Here is a 5,691-nt window from a genome sequence, read left to right as displayed (position 1 = left end):
CCTTTGCCTTTCGCGGGCAAGTGCTCTAGTGACTTTTTTTTTGTAATCTCATTTTGTTCGTTATTGTTCGTTTCAATTGTTCGTGGCAGACGTCACCTGATGCCCGTTAAAGTTCGTTATTGACCCATTCGCTCAGTTTTTTTGTTACAGAGGGCAGCTGACCCTCTGACCGAACACGCTGAGCTACCGTGCCGGCAATCGACTGAGCTACCCAAGCACGACTCACGGGGCGTCGTGCTTGGGTAGCTCAGTGGGTAGAGCACTTGCCCTCGAAAGGCAAAGGTCCCGAGTTCGAGTCTCGGTCCGGCACACAGTTTTAATCTGCCAGAAAGTTTCAGTGAAAAGTTGTTTTCTATAATGTACACGAATTATTGTAAAATGGTGTACCAACGTTTTTTTCTCATTTATGCATGTGGCCTTTAATATGGTAAAACTTACCGCTGGGTCACTACAACAGTTATGCAAAGTTACGATTAGGCTTAGCAGCTTCCATGAATTTATGCAGCCGTGTACTACACCACAATACGACTCCAATGAAATACGAGGTGCATTCAAGTTCTAAGGCCTCCGATTTTTTTTTCTAATTAACTATTCACCCGATATCGATGAAACTGGCGTTACTTCTCGACGTAATCGCCCTGCAGACGAACACATTTTTCACAACGCTGACGCCATGATTTCACGGCAGCGGCGAAGGCTTCATTAGGAGTCTGTTTTAACCACTGGAAAATCGCTGAGGCAATAGCAGCATGGCTGGTGAATGTGCGGCCACGGAGAGTGTCTTTCATTGTTGGAAAAAGCCAAAAGTCACTAGGAGACAGGTCGGGTGAGTAGGGAGCATGAGGAATCACTTGAAAGTTGTTATCACGAAGAAACTGTTGCGTAACGTTAGCTCGATGTGCGGGTGCGTTGTCTTGGTCAAACAGCACAAGCGCAGCCCTTCCCGGACGTTTTTGTTGCAGTGCAGGAAGGAATTTGTTCTTGAAAACATTTTCGTAAGATGCACCTGTTACCGTAGTGCCCTTTGGAACGCAATGGGTAAGGATTACGCCCTCGCTGTCCCAGAACATGGACACCATCATTTTTTTAGCACTGGCGGTTACCCGAAATTTTTTTGGTGGCGGTGAATCTGTGTGCTTCCATTGAGCTGACTGGCGCTTTGATTCTGGATTGAAAAATGGCATCCACGTCTCATCCACTGTCACAACCGACGAAAAGAAAGTCCCATTCATGCTGTCGTTGCACGTCAACATTGTTTGGCAAAATGCCACACGGGCAGCCATGTGGTCGTCCGTCAGCATTCGTGGCACCCACCTGGATGACACTTTTCGCATTTTCAGGTCGTCATGCAGGATTGTGTGCACAGAACCCACAGAAATGCCAACTCTGGAGGCGATCTGTTCAACAGCCATTCGGCGATCCCCCAAAACAATTCTCTCCACTTTCTCGATCATGTCGTCAGACCAGCTTGTGCGAGCCCGAAGTTGGTTCGGTTTGTTGTCACACGATGTTCTGCCTTCATTAAATTGTCGCACCCACGAACACACTTTCGACACATCCATAACTCCATCACCACATGTCTCCTTCAACTGTCGATGAATTTCAATTGGTTTCACACCACGCAAATTCAGAAAACGAATGAGTGCACGCTGTTCAAGTAAGGAAAACGTCGCCATGTTAAGTATTTAAAACAGTTGTCATTCTCGCCGCTGGCGGTAAAATTCCATCTGCCGTACGGTGCTGCCATCTCTGGGACGTATTGACAATGGACGCGGCCTCATTTTAAAACAATGCGCATGTTTCTATCTCTTTCCAGTTCGCAGAAAAAAAATCGGAGGCCGTAGAACTTTAATGCACCTCGTAATTACTCGCGTATATAACCTGACAGTTTTACTGCCACTGCATTTTTCCTCTCTGTCATGCGGGTTTAGACACGAAACACCAGGATAATTTCGGATCTGCTGGTAATAAGAAATACGATTTTCTCAAAGACCATAATAATCCCACATTCGCGCTGCTGTATTGACTTTATTCTAAATAGTATATAAATAGATAATCAGAACTGTGCAGTTTACCGACAGTAGTCTAAGTGATGACGCAATACGCATCAGAAGCTTTGTACATTACACTATTTGAGTTTAAGTAAATCCGCAAAATATTGTCACCATCAAAAGATATTTCATCAACAAAAATTGAAAGCGGTTCCTACATGGCTGTTCTTATCAGATATTGTGAACTTGAAATGAGTAAACATGAAGCTTACTACACAAGCGAAGTGGAACTGCCATTTAACATACGCCATGTGATCGAAAGTATCCGGACACCTGGCTGAAAATGACTTACAAGGTCGTGGCGCCCCACATGGTAATGGTGTTGGCCTACCCTTAGCCTTGATGACAGCTTCCACTCTCGCAGTATACGTTCAACCACGTGCTGGAACGTTTCTTGGGAATGGCAGCCCATTCTTCAGGTAGTACTGCACTGAACAGAGTAATCGATGTCGTTCGGTGAGGTCTGGTACGAATTCGGCTTTCCATAACATTCCAAAGGAGTTCTATAAGATTCAGGCCAGTCCATTACAGGGATTTTATTGTCGTGAAACCACCTCGCCACAGGCCGTGTATTATGCTCGATCGTACTGAAAGATGCAATCGCCATCCCCGAATTGCTCTTCAACAGTGAGAAGCAAGAAGGTGCTTAAAACGTCAATGTAGACCTGTGCTGTGGTAGTGCTACGCAAAAAAAAACAACAATGGGTGCAAGCCCCCTCCATGAAAAACACGACCACACCATAACACCACCGCCTACGAATTTTACTGTTGGCACTACACACACTAGCAGATGACGTTCAACGGGCGTTCGCCATATTCACACCCTGCCATCGGATCGCCACATTGTGTACCGTGATACGTCACTCCACACAACGTTTTCCCATTGTTGAGTCGTCCAATGCTTACGCTCCTTACACCAAGCGAGGAGTCGTTTGGCATTTACCTCCGTGATGTGTGGTTTATGAGCAGCCGTTCGACCATGAAATCCACGTTTTCTCACCTCCCGCCAACCTGTCGTGGTACTTGCAGTGGGTCCTGATGCAGTTTAGAATTCCTGTGTGATGGTCTAGATAGATGTCTGCCTATTACACATTACGACTCTCATCACCTGTCGGCGGTCTCTGTCAGTCAACACACGAGGTCAGCCTGTACCCTTTGGTGCTGTACGTGTCTCTTTACGTTTCCACTTCCCTATCACATCGGAAAAAGTAGACCTAGGGATGTTTAGGAGTGTGTAAATCTCGCGTACAGACGTATGACACAAGTGACACAATCATCTGACCACGTTCGAAATCCGTGAGTTCCACGGAGCGCCCCATTCTGCTCTCTCTGTCTACTGACTATTGAGGTCTGTGGTACGGAATACCTAGCAGTACGTGGCAGCACAGTGCACCTAATATGAAAAACGTATGTTTTTGGGGGTATCCGGATATTTTTGATCACACAGTGTACGTCCTGTCTACCCATAGCGTTCATCCAAGCAATGGTGCGTCACCTCCACGTCTAATTTGCATGGGGCACAAAGACCTCAGCCAATGACATCGCTATTCCAGTAGAGGCGCTTACCTAAAAATACTTGAAATAATTTTCAATACCAGTTAACTCTTCCATGACGTAAACTTCTGCTGGACTGTTTTTCCTACACTGAGCTGCACAGCCCTGGACTGGTCCACCTGTTCGTTGCCAAGGTGTGTCAGCAGCTGCAGTCTTCATCGAACTTTTATTTCTTTCCCGTTTTGTGTTCCTACGTGAACCGTCAGATTTTTCCGAGGCAGCATTCTGTGCCCCTGCCATTTTTGGGTGCTTAGTTGCCCCACCACGAGACAGTCGCTATTTGAGGCCGTCGCACGCTACCGTCAATTCCGATTTTATCTCGTCGTCCCAAGATCAGATCCCGGTGCGGTTTGCATCACTCTTTCTTAAATAAAAATCATCACTCATGCAGCTTATATTTCTTATTTCTTATTTTAACTAACTACTGCAATTAAATAACTTAAGGAACTGTGAAATGAGCAAGATCAGTGAGAAGACATGCCACTGCCACAATTTCGGCTTTTATATGAAAGCTATTAGTAAATCAAAAATATTTTGATCTTGTTTCATCATAGCGCGATGGACTAAAATAAAGAACATTGTAGCAAATTGAGCGGCTATTAACCAACACAGGCCCTGTTTCGACTGCATTTCAGCAACGTTTTTCTTTCGGTAAATGTGTAACAAAACTACAGTTTGTACGAAATTTTTTGTGTCAGGCTTAGGCAGATAAATGAGCTACAGCAACAGTTGTTTCTTGCTGTCAGATATGTTTTAATACCTCCTAGTAGGTATAAGAGGTAGTATGAATTGAATTTTCTCATTTAGAGAATACTGAAGGGCGATCTGCTGCAATTGCTAAACACCATTCTAAATCCAAGATCGCATCAAATATTTCTTTATTTAAGACAACCGGTTTCAACAGATTTTGCTGTCATCTTGAAATCTCAAAAATCATTTTGTTGTAAAGTTTGTTCATCTTACACTGAAATATTTTAAAACAAAGCACCTTGTGTTTACCGACATGGCCTTTTGCATAAGGTGATCTATGTTTTTAAGTATTTTAGCGATGACAAATATTTTATAATACGCTGATTTTTATCTACTTGACATATTGGCGTGAGGTTCAGTGAAAAATGAACACGTTTTACAGCACAAACATTTTTAAGAAGTGAAGAAGACAGCAAAGTCTGTTGAAACCGGTTGTCTTAAATAAAGAAACATTATATCCAGTCTTGGCTCTTGAATGGTAATTAGTAAGACAGTATGAAGTAGAATTCCGAAATTAGATTCAAACAGGTTTCTGCCGGATTGCTTCACTGGCATCAAGAAATTGAAGAATATTTGGACTGACAATTAAAAATGTGGGCTATCACAGCACTTTGATTTCCTCATTTTCGCGAATCACAATTTTACGCCTTAATTTGAGGAAGGAATTTCTGAGAAAGTACATCTAGAGCACGACATTATATTGAAATGAATTCTAGACTGGGGGAAAGCCAAGAAATAAAAAGAATGAAAGTGTGCGGTATGTGGCGTTAGGGAGTATTTTTAAAATTAAATGAACTGATGGGGTAAGAAACGTGCATGTTCACAACAGTATCGTCGAGCAAAAAAACATCCACGTACACCTCCAGGCCTGACAGAAATTCTCACTGTCACTCACTATTCTATCCACTACGCCGAATACAGAGGAGTTTTCCCTATCACAACGGTAGCACCTCTGCGAAAGGTTATTTTCTAGTCAGAGGATGCCCGTTATAAACGTGCGTGGAACATGAAATTTCCATCATCATCATCGTCATCATCGGAAAACACCTATGCTACTGACAAGGAAACATTAGTGTCAATAAACGATGTTGATGAAATTTGGTGGGTGTGTAGAGGACGCAATAAGTATTCTTCTTTTGTGTAGAATTTCACATTTAAGGGGAGTAGCGGACAGAGGTTCAGGGCATTCTTGTTCTTGGTGTGGGTAACTACCCCCAAAGGCGGAAGAATCACAAATGATCAACGGCATGAAGATGGAAGAGGCAACGGCAACCACTGCATTACGGACACATAACGTGTATCCACAGAAAATGTTTTTGAAAAAGTGTCATAATTA

The 5,691-nt window shown here is 43.5% G+C and overlaps 1 non-coding gene across 1 annotated transcript; it reads left to right on the top strand.

Moving 5' to 3' along the window:
- Positions 1–235: 235 nt before the first annotated feature.
- On the top strand, positions 236–310 carry Trnas-cga (transfer RNA serine (anticodon CGA)). The gene has a single exon. It is a non-coding gene; the product is annotated as a tRNA-Ser (tRNA).
- Positions 311–5,691: the final 5,381 nt, after the last annotated feature.

The sequence above is a fragment of the Schistocerca serialis genome, chromosome 2 (assembly GCF_023864345.2).
Source record: "Schistocerca serialis cubense isolate TAMUIC-IGC-003099 chromosome 2, iqSchSeri2.2, whole genome shotgun sequence".
NCBI classification, from domain to species: domain Eukaryota; kingdom Metazoa; phylum Arthropoda; class Insecta; order Orthoptera; family Acrididae; genus Schistocerca; species Schistocerca serialis.
Note: the sequence above shows the minus strand (reverse complement) of the source record. Positions and strands in the feature narration are given on the sequence as shown.